Here is an 18,604-nt window from a genome sequence, read left to right as displayed (position 1 = left end):
AGCTACTCGAGTAGCCACCTAAATACAATTAAGAAAAAAAAATAGGATGCAGGATTTTTAATTGTGGTCCTTACTTAGAAGACATTAATGTTCAACTCAGCTTGAGAAGTCTGAAGAATGATAACCTTGCTCTTAAGAATAACTTGGAAAATCAGGTCAGGTACAGTCCAGATTGGCTATGATTCCCCCAAGAGTAATGTTACAAATGAAAATAATCCCAAACCCAAATTTATTATTAATTACCTATCAATGAGTTAAAGGGCACACAGTAAAGATAATGAAAAACTGCAATAAATACACAGTAGTAATTTATCATTTTCAGGGAAGAAAAAGGATTAGGGACTCTCTACCATTGAGCAGAGCATTGTCTTTCTTATTCTAGCAAAAAATGATAGAATAAGACTCCATTATAGATGGAGGTACCCTTTTACTACTTGAATATGTATCAAAACAGAATAGTTTCGCTATTCTTTCACTCAGTATTAAACCCAAGCATTCCTGTTTTGTTATATCTAGACAGTTTTTTGCGAGCTTGAGGAACATAATGATATGTGTGTATATATAATAAATATAAATATATCTAGCAATATTTCTTCAGAAATTTGACACGGTTGACTTTGTAAATTCTCCCACTCCTACTGTACCTTAAAAAGATTCAGATATTCTTTCCTTAACAATATTACCCATCAACGATGATGAACATATATTTTATGGCTTTTATTTTGTGAAATTGAGCAAGATAGAAGCCAAATTCATAGATCATCAGACATTCGATGATACATTTCTTATCTTTTCAATCAGACACCATATTACACTCACTTTTTTCTACATTTATTTTTATTAGCCATGGAAAAAATACTTCCTGTTTACATCCACATCTTCAATACAATTAGAACATCAGTGATGAAAATACTTGTCCAAACCCTAGACATTTTAGCCAGCAAATTTGTAATCCTTATTCTTAATTGGAATCTTACAATATAAATAATTATATTACAAAGATGGACAATTACTGACTGCAGACCTTTCAAAGCTACCTATACTGAAGCTAAGTCCATGGAGCAGGATTGCTGTTCTTACTAGATGCTAAAGCATGCTCTGTAGTGATCTCAGTGGAAGCCTAGAGCTATACTCAGATGAAGACAACTTATCCCGGCTTTCAAGCTGGAGATAATGTGGTAGTTGAAAAAATACAAGTGATGAAAGGGGAAGGAAAATCAATTTCTTTGTAGTCTGAACAGGGTGGCAGATAAGTTTTGTTTCAGGAGAGAGTAAACAAAGGAAGGGCTCTCAGAAAAATAGTGTGAGGAAGATAATGGCTCACATTCACCTCTGGGTTTCAACTAGACTTTGAAGTAGGACCAAGTCCCTGCATTTTCTGATGGCACATTAACTCAGGCACAGAACCTGGAAAAAGCCAAGTTGCCCTGACTTAAAAAAACTGCAGATATAAGGTGATCTCTAGAAGCAGTGCAACTCCTCCCCAGTGGTATCAAATGTAGATGCACTAATTTAGATCCACATATTTGTTTCACATTTTCAAATACCTGCATTTCAACACCTGGCCTGTTTGTGTGCGTGCAGTTATCAGGGTGCAACTGCACCGTATTTATGCCTCAAGCTTCACCTTTCTGTTTACAACCTAAGATTCTTGCTTGAAGGTGATCAGAAATGTTCCCCAAAAAAAGATGCCATAACCACTGGACCTGCAATTTCCTACTGAAACACAAACATCCCAAACAGTTTCACGGTGTTTTACATATATCAGAAACATGGGCAGGCAGACATTGGGGAGTTCCTAGAAACCCTTCAGCATGACATTTCTGAGCCATGGTCTCCCTACATCAGCTCCTGCTGCAAAAGCTTGGTGATTCTGCCTGGTGAGGCTGAGGAAGCCACGACCCAGCCTCCATTTTCTTCCTTTTCAGTCCCAGACTTGCACAGCTCTGCAAAGATTGCTTGTGGACTGGCTCTGCTTGTGGTTATCCCGTGTGACTGTCTCCCATTTCCACTTGATTGAGTAGCTCTAAACAAATAAACATGTTCACAGCGACACATGCTAAAAGTCCATCCTTTTGATTAAAGGAAGCAGAGGGTCTAATGTTATCACCTAGTATGGCATGGAAAGCTTTCAGGATAAGCTTCTGGCCTTTCCTCACCTATTCTTTGCATGGAGATTTCTCTGCCCCAATCTGACTGGAACAATTCCTGACTGTGTGTGGCAAGACCCACATAAATTTATCACCAGCCAAGTGGTTGCTAATGCATCTTTTGATCATATGAGGAAGTAGGCAGATAAGAAGACAAATTTCACCTCAGTAAAATTCTTTTTTATCTGGATTTAGGAACATGCCAGGCTGATATAACCAGTAGACAGGACAGTATAGCTGGAAATGAATATATTCTGCTGATTGTCACTTTGAGTTTTATGTCCATGTCCCTGGAGCTTTGAAGAAGTATTGGGCAAACCACCTGAAAAAGTCTATTTCAGAGGCAGCATTAACTGTAAAATTCTGGATCCATATCTTAACCCAAACTTTGCTAAAATACAGATTTGGGTGTTTTCTATCTGGCCTTGGGGCTTCTTCTGATCTACGGTTTAGATACACACCTAAGGAGGGAGGTCGTAGTCTAACACCTCTCCCAGAATTAGAAGACCTAGCAGAGTTGCACACCACATGGCCATAAAAGGCATTCAGGCAAAAAGTGTAAGTATCCAGTCACAGTGGGCCTCAAATCAATTTATATTCATTCCTTGTGCATGAATGTCAAATGCTTTTAGGAGCTGGACAGTTATTTTACTGTTTACTAGGGTGCCCAGCTTGCTGGATGAAAAATAAGCCTTGGTCTTACAAACACTTAATGAGAGAGGGAAAAAAGACCAGTGTGACACTGCACAGTTAGGGATAGAGTCATGAGGAACAAAGATAACTACCAAACCAGCCAGCAAAACCTAGCCAGAGGGAAGTTATTGGATAAACCTGATAAGAATAAGACCCACATCCTGCAGAGAGCTTTGTACTTACTAACTTAAAGCAAGTAAGTTGCCTATTTGCTGCCATTGTTTCCTAGGTCTACTCGCATTCCTAACACCCCACAAGTACAAAAGCGTTGGCAGGTACAGGTGTAGGACTGAAATCAAACCCACATAGACAACTTGTTGCAGGATCTGACCCCGACAGAGTACTACCATAAGGTAAATGAACAGTAAGAAACAAACATCCATGAAGGAGATCCAGGGTAGAGGCCAAGATATAACAATAGAATTAATACATTTTAGTAACGAAATGGACCAATATACAGATAAGGTAGGGGAAAACTGTATGCTGATGTCTTCTAGATTACTGATAGTAAATATCTATTGTTATACACGGGCAATGATTTTAAGCTGCCATTTTAAATACCTTTGCTTATGGCACGCTATTCTCTTTGTTTCAAAATACTCCAATAAATATGTAAAAAACAAACAAAATTAAACTTTCCTTTCAACCATATTCATAACATCAAGTCTCTTGTACCTGGATTGCACAGATGTCATGTACAGAGTTGCTGATGATTGAAAGCGAAAACAAATAAAAAAAATAGTACCCATAAGTACTGGAAAATCCTAAGTTCACAATGTATCTTGTACTCCTCAGCAAAACTGAGAATAGATCAGCAGACAGTAAATGAATGTCTCATAAATGTCCTACATTTGAACTATTGTATAGTACCTTAGAAAAAGGGGAACTCGCCTTACTAATAACTGCAGGTGTTTTTCTTGAGGATTAAGTCTGGGAGAAATTGGCTGCATTGTTCCTACAACTCCCCTTGCTGGACGAGCTGTAGAGATGCAGGGTCAAAAAAAAAAAGGTAAAAGAGAGTCAGTTGCTTCTTGCTCTCTGTGCTGTAAGCGACTGCCAAGACAAGTCATTTTCCCCAGCTGAAGGAAGCCTTTCATCATTTAATAAAGGGAAATTCCTGAAAATATATGCAGCCATAACGCAGAGTTAAAATAGCATGGTTATATGCCTCAGTCCTTCTGGCAGAAATATGTTGCCTTCTGGCTGCATGCTTGCTAAATACTAGGAGATGATACTATGGCAAGAAAAAATACTAAAATGAATTGATAATTACATTGATACATTCATCAGTACCAGCCCAAACATTTAGTTTCACAGCACTCAGATAAGTTGAAAAAAAAAAAAAACAGCTCAAAAGTCATCATCAATAAAACACCTATTCACATCGCAATAATTTTCCAATGATCAGTGGGACCCTGGATGTTGAATTGTTTACCCATTGAGGTCTTTGAATCTAGTTAAATTTAAGTTCATGATCCACATCCAGGAAGAAACAATGTCTGAGAAGTTTTGACTCTTAACTAGCATTGTGATTTCTGCTCTATTTCAGAAATAGCAGACCCACAGGTGTCTTTTACATTTAAAGTGTGCTTAATGAAAAGATGGTGAAAAGTGCTGAGCTGCCAGTCCTAAAGACTGACATATAGTATTTACCCAGAGGAAAAAAAGCTTCCAAAAATGAGCTTTAGTTTTGCCATAATACATTACAAAAATTTCAATAGATTAGTTTTTACTTCGGGAAACTGCATATGAAGCTACTGATACAGGAATTCTAAAATGCTGCCATAAGTTCAGGTATCTTTTTCTATCTTAGTATGTTTGCCTAAGGTGTTCAAATACATAGAGACCCTCAGCATGCCTTCTAGTTTGAAGTCCTCACATAAGCACTCTTTCTGTGATAGAGTTTGCAATGCTTCTTCCTCCAGTGTAGTAAGGCCATGGGAAATTATCTTCTCTTCCAGCATGCTGCCTAGATGATGAGTTTCTCTGCAGCTAGGGTATCTTTTGGCCTCTATTTGCCTTCTTCTTCATGTCTGCAAAATGTAATTTAAAAATCTAATTAAATGGCTTCTCTGCTGCTGTAAAACTGGGCATATTCATGCAACCAGAGACACAGAAGAAAGGCTACATAATGGCAACCACAGTATTTTTCTACTGGTTTTGTTGTATTTATTAACTACTCAGCACTTTAATGTTTTGATATATTTCTGAGATTTAAATAGAAAATGCATCTGTAAAGCTGTAAGGGGAAATGCATTTTCCAGGCTTAATGTTCAAATGTTTCATACCCAGGAAGTCGAGGAAGACTCAAACAAAAATGGTAAGTCTTTCACTCTACTTTAAATGAGACCAAGCTCTATGCATACTTTTGTTAAAAGACCCTAGGGAAAGGGGCCATACCAAAAGACAAGGTAGAAATCAGACAGAAAATAGTCGCAGAAAAAAAGTATCAGAGATTCACACTGCTATGGCTCCCAGCTGTATGTTGCCCTCTCTGAACGTGTTCTGCTGATTGAAGAGAATATGTGGCCATTTCCTGTGCATCCATGCAAAACCATGCAGTGTAGCTTGAACCACCTTCCACAACAGATAAAGTTAAGCCACCAGACTTTGCACAGACTTTGCTGTGGCTGAGGAGTGTTCGCTCATGCCATCCCACCAGGGGTATCTGGTGGAGCAGCGGTAATACATCCTGGGTGAGAGGTGTGATATGGCATTAGCTCTAACTCATTTGTTAAACATAAATCTAAGCCTAGCTTTATTTCTGTGATGGACACGTGGTGTGTCCCCAACACATTTTGGTTACATAGAATCACAGAATCACAGAATTGAAGGGGTTGGAAGGGACCTCGAAAGATCATCAAGTCCAACCCCCCTGCCAAAGCAGGTTCCTTGGAGCAGGCTGCCCAGGTAGGCGTCCAGACGGGCCTTGAATATCTCCAGAGAAGGAGACTCCACAACCTCCCTGGGCAGCCTGTTCCAGTGCTCCGTCACCCTCACCGTGAAGAAGTTCTTTCGCATGTTGGTGCAGAACTTCCTGTGCTCCATCTTGTGGCCATTACCCCTTGTCCTATCCCCACAAACCACTGAAAAGAGGTTGGCCAAATCCCTCTGTCTCCCACACCTCAGGTATTTATACACATTGATGAGACCCCCTCTCAGTCTTCTTTTCTCCAGGCTGAACAGACCCAGGTCTCTCAGCCTTTCTTCATAGGGAAGAAGCTCCAGGCCCCGTATCATCTTTGTGGCCCTCCGCTGGACTCTTTCCAGGAGATCCCTGTCTTTTTTGTACCGGGGAGCCCAGAACTGGACACAGTGCTCCAGGTGAGGCCTGACCAGGGCAGAGTACAGGGGGAGGATCACCTCCCTTGACCTGCTGGCCACGCTCCTTTTAATGCACGCCAGGATGCCATTGGCCCTCTTGGCCACGAGAGCACACTGCTGGCTCATGGTCAACCTGTCGTCCACCAGGACCCGCAGGTCCTTCATAGGAGAGTGGGACAGATGGAGAAGCAAGGGCAAGAAAAAGGAGGCTGTAGACCACTTCCCATTTGTCTTGGGTACTAGAGAACAAATACTGAACTTTGTTTGGAAGTGAGCCTGCAACATGAGGCGGATGGCTGAGGAAGTCCCTCAGGCAACGATGGCTACCCAGCCCATCTCGGAATTTGTAATTCCAGTGCGGTCTGGCAGCATCGCGCTTAAAGTCGACACACACAGAACACCTTAGCAACCTTCCCTAAAGGGCATACACCACAGCAACACCGCGGGCAGTCCCGCGGCGCCTGCCACACCGCCCACCCCAGGCTGTTTGGCAATGGGTAAGGAAATGGCCGCCCTGGCCGAGGCCGGGCCGCCCAGGCCGGTGTCCCGGCAGCCGCCGGCAGGTGGCACCGCAGGCACGGCCCGCGGCCTGCGGCCTGCGGCAGCTCCCCGGGACAGGCCGCGGTGCCCGGCTTGCACCCGAGCCGATTACAGTGAGCACAAAGCACCTAGCTACTTCTTCAGTACCCGAGGAGGTTTCTGAACCAGCTGCTGTTCCATTTGATTACAATCACCTGGAATTTTCGCTTAGCAATTGAAGCAATACGAGTGGATCAGAAATCTAGGGAAAACAAAACCACCAACCAAACAAAACCCACAACGAATTGGAATGTGGGGCTTGGAGATGCTCTGATTAGATTAATTTCTGTCAGAAAGAAGCTTAAGGCTTTTTATCATGTTTAAAAATTACATTCCAAACCTGAAAAAGTTGCGGTTTTCATTGTGAGGCTGAACATGAACACTAACACCAGGAACGACGTCATTAATTCAGTTTCATACAAAGCTCTGGACTGCATGCGTTGCCCCCTAACTCTGCCGTTACCATGTGCTGCCTCCAGTCATATTTTCTTAACAGCGAGATACAGCTTACCAAAATGTGTGCTTTTTTACTCTCAGAGATCACAGCTGTCATTCATTCCTTTGATCCAAGACTTTCAAAGAGTTAGGGAAATTCTCTTATTTGACTCCAGGGCTTGGATTTCAACAGGGAGAGATACAAAGACAGAACAAGGAGAATTTGGATACATAGCATTAATGCAATCAGATAACTGAGCTGTCTGATCAAACATTGCCAAATTGACCGTGTCGTCTATTGAATTTATATACATACTATGTGTAGTAAATTTAGTGCAATGTTACAGAATTTTGTTATAAAGTTTAATTAATTAAAAAAAAAAAGGTATTAATCTGGCAAAATTCATTTTTGGAATAATGTTCTTTCCTCTGGAATTTCTTTTTATGCTAAGGAATATCAGGTAGAATATTCCCATTTATACATGCTTCAGTTCAGGTATCAGGATGTAACTGTGACTCTAGCTCTGCAAAGTAAACTTGAAGAGTGTGAATACTGCCAGGGAGTACTAGAAACATCAAAAACTCAGCATCACACAGAATGTGATTTTAACTACCTTTACCTGTTCTCTTGGTTGTAATGAAATTACAACACAACCCATTTCTATAAATCTTTCAGACCAGGAAGCTAACTCCGTACTGCACAACTGTCCTCTCCACACATGGTGGCAGCTTTCACATCAGTGGGGGTTATTGCCACGTGTCAGAGCTTCAAACTGCTAAAGGAACATGAGAAAATTTGCCCTAAGTTCTGAATCTGTCACCTGACTGTTCACGCTGTGAACTTTAAAGACAAACTTGAGATAGTAAACCTGGAAGGTTTGTCAAGAGCAACGTGATGCCTGTTTAGAAGGTTCAGGTTAATCACTGGAATATCACTGAAATTAACCTTGTTGTAATTATTTCTCATTTTTACTGGTAGACCTCAAGTTACAAGGCACTAATTAAGTGGCATGAAACTGCTGGGTGAATCTCCTCAGGCAAAAGTAAAATGCTTTTCATTTGCTATAGCAACATTTATCAATTTTTGTAAATGCCGGTCATCTGAATGAATAAATTAAGAAATGGCTCGATTTCATGTAACAAGGACATGTTTAAGTCAGACCTTTAGGTAATACAGTTTTAGCTCAAACTGGGTGAGCTAATGCAGTATTTTGTCTGTCCAGGGCTTGCAATGATCAGTCATACACTGCTGAAACCAAGGGGAGGTGATCTGAATGGACAAGATAAGGATTTAATAAATTAGAAAAGAAAGATTACAAAATGGAGGTCTTGTTCTATAATTTAGGTATAAACTTATTTAAGATCTTGTTTCAGAAAAAAAAATAATGCCTCGACTTGCATCCTTTTCTTTTCCATTCATTGAGGTTCTATAGACAAGGGGAAATTCAGAGCCACATATAAAACTGCTGTTAAGAACAAAACCTTCAAATTAACAATAAATAAGTAAATATCAAACAGATTCATTTCATCATCAAAGTCGAAACTCAGAGCCCTGCATTAATACCATCACTGAGCTTTTTAACAACTGAAAGAATAGAACAGCAGCAGTTTTCTATGTACTTTTACAAGTTCATGTTATGATATGCTTCACTAGTGTAATGGAACAAGCTCTTCACAAAGAATTTGGTAGAGGCAAAGTTTTGGAAAAAGGAGAGGGATGGTAACTGTGCACTGTGCTTAGTCTTTTATTTTCTTACTCTTTATTTTGGTATATTCCTGTTAATTTCCTTGAAGTATTTTGAATAAAACCATTTTTTTCTCCCATCAAAAATCTGATTCTAATGGCTTTATGGGAACCCGTAATGTTCAAGACTGGTTACTCAGTTGTGAAATGCTCATGCACACAGTGTTCTTTTGCTTGAACCAGATCAGCATACAGATGCAGAATCAGTGAAATTTTACATGAAGCCAAAACAATGTAGTTGCTTTGATTTAGGACAGATAAGCTATATTTCAGATATTTCTGTTCAGGAAAGTTTTGCTCAGAGAGCTAATATGATCACAGTGGTATGCAATGGGATTCAGCAGCACTAGCTAATAATGCTAATGAATTTAACTGCTCAGAAAATGCAGCCTTATCACCAACATCAACTGAGTAATACAAAAAAGCAAATATAACATGAAGTGCAAGGTTCCATACCCAGGCCAGTCCACAATAAGAACAGTAAGAGACCAACAGCGTAATTTTTTTTATGCTAAAATCACAGGCAAGAAAATTGTCTTCTTCATTCCATGTTGGCCAGCCCAATACTGAATTGATGCCTTTGGCCTGCACAGAATGAACTGAAACCTGAAAATCTGAAATCAGCAGCTTGTAAAACTGGTTTTCTGAGCTTATCTGTATGTCTCCGTACTTCAACAGTGTGGTCACTTACATGTGTGTGGCACATATACTATTCCTCGCCTACAAGGCTACTATTAGATGCACGAAAGCAGTTGGAAGGTTGTGTTTTCTACACCTGCCTTATTTTGCAGAGTACTTAAACATTGCAGGATAGAGGCTAGGGAAGTGCCAGACTTTCTGTTAGGCCACTGCTGTTTGCTCCCTGAAAGAAACTAGACTTACAGTGAGGAACATAAAGAGAGGAAAGGATAGGCCCTGTGAAGACAGGGTCTAAGCCTTAGCAGTATCTATCCTAGATATCCTAGACAACAAAAAGCCAAGTCTGAAAGTCATTGGGGTATGCAGGTTACATGTTTCACAGACAATAGGTCTAAAAAGAGACACTAATCTGAGCTATGTCAGAAGGGAACCAGTGAAAAGTTTCATCTAATTTCAGGTTATATCCTGAACAACACTGAACTCCTGCAAAAGGCCAGAGCACAAACTGTGATCCCCAAACTCTGCGCTTCCTCTTACCAACTTTGATGAATACTCTTATGCTGCCTCTGCTTGTTGAGTGAATTAATTTCTTTTCATCCCTGGTTGGGAGAACTATTTCATTTTTGTTCACTCAGGAACATGAAAATGCAGCTGTGACTTGTCAGGACAAAGCATGTGCATTTTCATTATCTCTGTTTGCTAGGTATTGGTGAAAGTACTTATCAGAATGCAATAGACATTAAAAAACTTGTCAATTCATGTTATTAATGGAGTATTTTGTTGTTATTGCTCGAAAACCATGACAAATAATTTCGAAGGGAAAAATCCCATGCAAGGGCACTTCAAGTGAGCTGCAAACGGTAAAAACAACAAACAGTAGCACAGTGTGTTTCTTATTCCAATGACTGCATAATAGATCAAGCAACCTCATTCCCAGCCAAAGATTTGATAACGCATATGCACTGCCACAATAGCTGCATTGAAATTGTATTGCTCAAGAAACAGTTTTCACAAATCTGTTTCATATAAAATATATTTGAGAGGTAACTGAATGATCTTGTGAATAGGGCTGAGTTAAGTTAATTCTGAGACTTAAAATGGCTGGCATTATTCCAAGGAGAGTTAGACTCTTGGCTTTCTCTAAAATACTGTTATCTGCAGAGCAGTGCCAGAGATTTCTGAAACAGGGCTGAGCTTCCTCACCAGAGAAAAATATGTACAGGCACCACGATGAGCACTCTTAATCAGGAAGATAGTCTATAACAAAGATGTCCTGTATCTTAAATGGCAAAGTCAGCATGTTGACATTCAGTTGAGACTTAGCTCTTCAAAAAATAATTTCCAGTAGGCAAAGAAAGCAGGAAAATCATGACAAAGACGCCCATTTTCTGCCTTAGTTGATAGTTGAGAGCCTGATCCTGTGAAGTCTACTGGATTGCAAGAGGATTTCTTACAATAATGTGCCAAACTAGCTGAGGGTTTAAGCCCAGCAAATATGAATCTCCATGGTTTTAAGCTTCACAGATTTGTTTTATAACACTTCCTAATATATGACAAACTTTTAAAAGACACGTGAAAATAGCCTTGGCTGAAATATGTGAAAAGTATGTTGCTGGATGGTAATGAGTCACAGGGAAGATCACTGGAATGCAAGGGTCATCTGCTAAATCACCCCAACATCAGGCATGGGTGCCCTGGACAAACAGGAAAGTTGTTTGATCTGGCAGACAGGTCCTCTTAGCATTCTAAGGAAAAGGCTGGAGCCTCAGTTGGAGATGGAAGGAATTTGAAAAATTATTTGGGACAAATGCCATAATGCAGTAAGGATCTCAAAGCTGACATAATTGGTGGACATTAACTGGGCAGAAGCATGAGGCAAGAGTCTTGATCCTGTATCCCTGAACTCAGTAGGAGTGTTTAAATTTAGCTCAATGGGTGTAGGTTGTGAGAGGGAAGGGTGCCAGGACCCCACTAGCTGAAATCTGTTCTGACTTCTATTACTACCAGTGTGGGAGTACTAGAGAAGAACAAAGGGGTCCACTTCTGTACATCTGCTCTGTTTGTCCTAGACACTTGAGGATTGTCTCTGAACCTGAATTATAGGAGAAAGGAGCACAACAGACAAAGTGTTGTGCACCACATTAAACACATTCCACAAAAATTTTACTAACAAGGCAGGTTATAATTTTATTTGCAATTCTAGTAACACAAACAAATCTTTTGAGCTTCGCTTCTTCATGCGTTTATAGCTTCAGGGCCTTCCATTCTGTATAGATGTGCTTGCCATTGTACAAGATGAAATTAAATGTGTTGTTTATGTCACTAAAACCTGAACATGTTGTCCCTGACAGGTGAAAGAATGTTCTCTCTTACACCTTGCCAAACCACACGACCGCTCCTTTTTGTGTCAAATTATCTGACTGTGCTTTACTTCTCTTTACTGGATCTCTTTGTGTTCCTGGCTGACATCTTTGCAATTTTATTAGCGTATACATAAATCAATATTGTCTCACACAAATGGTTTCTATGAAATGTATGCAATGCTTTTGTTTTTCATGATAAACTATGAACATTGGCAATTGATGTGACATAGATTATATCTGTATTTTTGAGCTGTAATGAGATTACAGGAAGAAATATTTGTACTGGTTATTGTTCTCCTGTTCTTTACTTCAAGGACTATTATTATAAATGTAGCTACATTTATTTTAAGAACATCTCAAAGTTTTTTTTTTTTTTTTTTTTTTTTTTTTTTTTTTTTTTTTTTGGTATGGATAAGCCAAACTTCAGATTTGTTACACAAAATTATGTTGGGAATTGTCTACTTATGCCAACAGGAGTTCTTGCCTGTGATGGAAATGTTTATGAAAAGTATCTGTGAATAGAAAATCACCGTTGAATCCTAATGTTAGCAGCAATGACTGCCATATTAGCTAAAGGTCATAACCGTCAGGAACAAGGAACATAGCCTTGCATTTTTCTTGGTAAATAAGCACTTACATAACTTATAGACCAATTAAATTAAAGAGGATTGTTCCATGAATACTCTGACTACAGCGTTTCTACCAAAAATCTTAATCATACCCTTTGAAGACTTGGAAAGCTAAGGTCACTAGTGCCAAAATACATTAATCACTACTGCAATTACAGCCATTTTACCATGTTTCTTTGTGACTAGAAGCTGTGTTATTCTTCTCTGCTCCTTTTTCGATGGCCTCCGGATAACAGCTTTGGCTCTATTTGCTTTCTTACTCCTGAAGCAGTTCACTTTCCTCATCAGTTTCACTTCCTCACTAAGCCTCTACTCATCTTATGGGTAGACCCAGCAACTATTCCGGTGTCTCATGTTCTGATTTCTTTCTGAGATCTCAAATCAGCTTTCCTTTGTCCTTCATGCTTCAAATTTCTAAAATAGGGTTTTATTTATACTACTGTTTTGTAGCAGGATATTCATAAATCTTAAGCCTTTTCATTGTTCTGAACTGAGAACAAGCCAAGGTCCTCCAAGCTGTAAAAGAAATGGTTGTAAGAGTGAACAGGAAAAATTATGACATTCTGGATCAAAAAAACTTTTTTATTAATATTATAACACATAATCCAAGATTCTTGTAATCATTGTAAGAGAAAAAGTAAGTGAAAGCACAATGGCTGAGTAAATAACATATCTGGGCAACCATTTCAGTGAGCAGTTGACCACTCTGAAGCTGTTAGCAATTTTTGGACTTTTTTGGCCATTAACTTAAAAAAAAAAAAATTCCAGACAAACTGAATGTCAAAAATTGTTTTGACATTTTTAAAATGAACCTCTAACATATTTTGGCTGGATTTGCAAGTAGGCTGGAAAAGCAAGGGAGGAAGATTTGTTTTATCACCTTTCTTTCCTTAGTCCTATATTCTCAGCTTAGTTTGGAGGCCAGGAATTAGTTTATGTATGGTTGAATGGTATTTAAGGTTGAAGTTATTATACTGTATTCAGATTAACTTCTAACTCTAATGAAATACCGACTCTCTGCTCCAGTACTTAAATATTCCACCTCTGAGGTAGGAGAGCTGACCCTAATCAAGATACCAAAGTATATTTCAGAAATTTATAGTAAGTGTAATGCTTCAACAAGAAGTAATGGCATAAAAAAAAAAAAGGAATTTAAAGTAGTTCTCATATGTCTTTCCCCACTGTAGCTCCTTGAAGGCTTTAAATTTAAGACACAGTTCTTGTTAAATGGTTTGAAAGCAAAACAGACATCTTTGAGCCACCAAAACATTACAGTGACTCTCAGTTTTGAACCATCATATTTCTGAAAAATTCTGTAACAAAACTTGTTTTCAGATTGACTTAAACCACAGTTAACTCACAAGGCATTTACCGAGACAAAAAAAACCTTAGTTCTGTTAATAACTTTCTGTTGCTATATAAATAGATCTGTTTACAGATAAATTTTGCGACCTGTGTTGGGTCAGATAAAAATGTTATACTTCCTCATAGGTTTAACCTGGTATGTCTGACAGAGCTACCAAAACAGAGCAACAACACAAAGGGTCAAGTTCGATAACCACCAAGAACAATGTGATGCTAAATGCAGACATGCCCATGTTACACATGGCACTCTGGTAGCTAATATTAACAATGTCTTATTTACTTCAAGTAAACTATATACCGATCACTCACTATTAACAAGTTCACAACCTATTAAACGCAAGTTCCCATGAATGAAAAGAGTCATGAAACATCTCTTCTAGCAGGTGAAAGACGTGGATGATTGGAAAGTCACATGAACAGATCTCTTAGGTCTCGATACATTGTCTGCACCTGCCACTTCGTTTGAAAAATCAAATGTTTAGGGTTTCTTGATTTCTTTGGGAAATTCAACATTTCACAAATCAGCACTGACAAGAAGTCTGTGGAACTGACCAGTTTGGCAGATTTGGGTCTTTTTGCCTTTTTTTACCATATTTTGCCATATTTTACTGTACTTGGACTGTAATTTCGAAACAACAGGGATAAAAATGTCCCTGCACGGAAGAATGATTGGTGAAAAGATAGGAAGGGGAGATATAAAGGGAAGTCACCAGTGGAATTCTGCAGTAATTCATATTGGGATTTTCTTTTGTGTTCAGCAACTGTCTGGAAAGGGAGGGAAGCAATGAGATAAAATAGTTTGCTTATATATGAAGACATTAAGAGTAGTGAGGATGAGGGAAGGTGTTAGAAATGAAAGACCTTGTAAGACTGAGTGACCAGTCAATAAAATGGCAGATAAAATCAGTGCAGGTAAATGATGCACACAGGAAAAAGAGTCCTTGTTTCAAACACAGGCAGATTGACTCTGAGCTGGAATATGCCACTCAGGAGCAAGGTTTTATTCCCATCATTGACAGTTCCCATAAAAATATCCACTCAATGCACGGCAGCATGGCATTCAGAAAAAAAAAAAAAAAAAAAAAAGAAAAAAAAAGAAAAAAAAAAGAGAGAGAGAACAATAAAAATTAGCAGGAAGAAGTAGAGAACAAAGAAGAAGAAGAAAGACTTCCATGCCCCAGGCTCCATGGTTTGCCGACATCATTAAAACTACGTTTCTGATTCCATCCATCTCCAAAAGTATACAATATGGGAGGGAAACAATAAAATAAGCAAATGTACAAGATAGGACTTTTTATCCTGGAAAAAATTAGTCTTAGTGGAGATGCAAGGTTTCCAAAATCACCACAGGCATAGGCATAATGTTTAGAGACTAATAACAGTCTATTGCAATAGAAAGGAACGGGAGGAACCTACATCAGACGGAAGAGGCTCAAAGCAAATAAATTGCTCTTCAGACGATATGAAGAATCTTTGCTGTAGATGCTGGTGGATGCTAAAAGTTTCCATGGGCTTAAGCAGAGTTTGGAATAATTCTTGGAACTGAAATCCAATGAGAAATATGTAACATAAAATAGCATTGATGGCTCAAAGAGTCCTGAGCTGCAAATGGGTGGAAGAGCAGGAAGGTATCCAGGGGAGGTATTATGTGCTTGTCCTATTTTTATTCTATTCTCTAGACAACTGCTTTTTGCTGCTGTTGGGTACAGAACAGCGGAGCAGATGAACCTTTGGTCTGACCCTGGGCAGCTATTCTTCTGACTTTAGCATTGTTGCTCCCTTTTTGACCTGTGCAGTAAAGATGAAGTTTGGAGTCTCCTGTGTATATTTTCTGCAGTTTTGTTATGAGCTGAAATTGGTGATGGAGAGATTTTTTAAAGCAATTTTGCCTATTCATAGGTGTTTATAAAGTCTTGTTTCCCCTGCTAGTTCTCTTTTTCAGAGCACCAAGATTCTTACAACCACACTTTAGCCAAAAGCTCAGTGTCTCAGTCTTTTCTTAGGGACAAATTACTAAAGATTGTGTAGCTGTCTCATACACCTCTCGCTGCTTAATTTCTTTCTTTATTTTGCTACATTTTCTCTCTTGCAGATAAACAATTGCACTGTCCATTGCCATCATCCTTTTATTATATAGATCCCAGGGAAATCCTTGAGCCATCAAGTTCACATTTTACCGCATGCAGTCCTTGAATACTACCATATATAGTTTAAACCATCAGCTTACATAAAAAAGCCTAATGGCTTACTAATACTCATCTGGAATGAAACAAATTCAAGTAACAAGTTTGCTGTGATTTAAGTTAAACACATTTGAGTATTACAACTTGTGTAGGAAGGAAATGAGATTTAACCTTTTATTCTGACTCTTAATGTTCCATTTTAACTGTTAGCAGTTCATTCATATACCATTGAGGGGTCTGAGCCTGCAAACTGGTAAACCAGTTTAGCTTCCACTGAATAAACCCTAACAAGATTACTCAGCTTCCAGGAGATGCTAAACTCTGTGGAGAAAGGGCTCAGAAGAAACAGAACAATATTTCTACTTCTTCTCTTTTTAAAATTTTTGATCCGTGAATCAGCTGAAAGTACCCAGTATTCAGATTATTTTCAAATGTTAACAGCAATTTAGAAAATACTTCAGTGGGCTCCTGGGGAATAATATTTTCTGCAAAAGAGGAAATACAGGCTTCCTGACCTTTTTTCTCTGTCCATATGTATGTGGCTTCAATTCATATGGTCTCTAAGTTTTGAATTATAACACAGGCAAACAAAAGTATGACAGACTCATCCATGCTAATATAAGAGAAATAAAAATTAGTAATATTGCATCCTAACAAATGTAAAACAATATCAATGATTACAACATTTCAAAAAGGCACCTTCAAAGAAGTAGTTTGCATAGGTTAAATTATTGTTGTAAGATCTTGCACTTCCAATGTTCATCTTGGTAACTGTTTACAGAAACAGTACTGTGTATTCAGTTGACTGAACTGTGGCTTGGTATCAGAAAACAAAACTGTCTTTATATTCATGCTTTATTTCTTTAACACATAAATAATAAATGCCACAGGAATGGAAAACTGTTACTTGAATCTTTTATTCTGTGTTTACTAGTCCAGATAATGAGCCGTTAGAAGGAAATCCTCTCAAAGCATATTTCATTTTCAAACCAAGATGCTTCATTAGTACTTGATATATATGTATATAGAGGTACATGATACATATGAGTTTAGCAGTGTCAATAAACAGTATCAAATGAGGCTTTCTCTTTGTTCCAGAGAAACCTAAATCCAAGGTCTGGAGTAAAGAACGTTCAGGCACACCCCTCAGTGGGTGCTCAATGCTCAAAAATCACGTACGTTCAAATTTAGGATACGGAAGACTTAACATCCCACTCTGGCTCAAAGGTCTACCATCAGAAGCAGCAGTGCTTTTTTAAGTTTTTGTGTGCAAATAATCAGGAGACTGAACACTGCAGTTTAAAGCATCTTTCTCTGCCTAAGCTACTGCAGTAGTACTTTAAAATGTGGACATTAGGTTGTCAGAAAAAGAATTTTTAGATCCTCATCAGCCTCTCTCTGCTGGTTCCACTGTGCCCTTCTTCATTTTGCTTTAATTTGAAAATTTGTAATGATTTCATATCAGGCATTTCAATAGGAAAACTATTTCTTTTCCCTAAGACTTTTTCAATTTTCTGCTCATATGAATCTAAAGAAATTATTTTAATACTTTAACCATTCTGATACTTGCAAATGATTTGGTGTCTCCATTTAAAAGCATGTTTTTGATGAATTCTGGAGGGGCTTAATCCTCTGTTTTGTGTACAAGAAGAAATCCTATTGCCTTTAAAAGGGCAACTTGAGATCCATCAGTGCACATGGAGATCTTTTGTCATAAAACGAAAGGTGAACAAAAACTGGCAGGTACCTGCTAGAAGTATGGCTGTTACTGGAAAATTTTGCTATGGACAGAAAGTAAGCACGTAGAGTGCCCCAAACTTAAGAGAGCAGCCAGCTTTAGCCAACATCCAGTGGTAGCTACCTTGGTGAAAAGAAAAGCATCTGCATGTAAATGGCAAATTTTGAATGTGAAAGAGCAGTACGGAAGTGAAATCAGGCAGTGATTTCCAGTTAGGCCTTTTAGAACGTTCTGCCTTATTTATTTTGGCAAAAGGAAATAGCACAAAAAATAATTTCCATCTATACCATAAATAAGATAGTTTCCTACTGATCCAAACAACCTATTAATCACGTATTCCTGCTCTTCGTCAGAAAGGATTCAATATTTGTTTGAACTTCTGTATGCAAAATTTACCCAGCCTACTTGACTGACTTTGTAATTGCTGCTGTCGCAATTGCAGCACTGTTTCAGGAGCACGTAGCAGATCTGAAACAGTAAATCAATTGAAGTATCAGCAAACTAAGGATTATATTCATTTTTTAATGTCCAATTTTCTTCTAGTCTTGATGCATGCAGTTGCACAGAGCCCCAGCTTGGTTTAATTAGGTATCTGACAACACTGACTCCAGAAAAAGATCTGTCTAACGTCCACATTTTTGGCAGGGATAACAATGCTTTAATGAAGCTAGTTCCCCAAAAGGTCTTGGGCCTCAATTTGTAAAAATATGTATGTGCTAGATTTGTGCTAAGCCTTACTAAATATACTGTCAACCTAGACCC

The sequence above is a fragment of the Cygnus olor genome, chromosome 4 (genome assembly GCF_009769625.2).
Source record: "Cygnus olor isolate bCygOlo1 chromosome 4, bCygOlo1.pri.v2, whole genome shotgun sequence".
Classification (NCBI taxonomy): Eukaryota; Metazoa; Chordata; class Aves; order Anseriformes; family Anatidae; genus Cygnus; species Cygnus olor.
Note: the sequence above shows the minus strand (reverse complement) of the source record.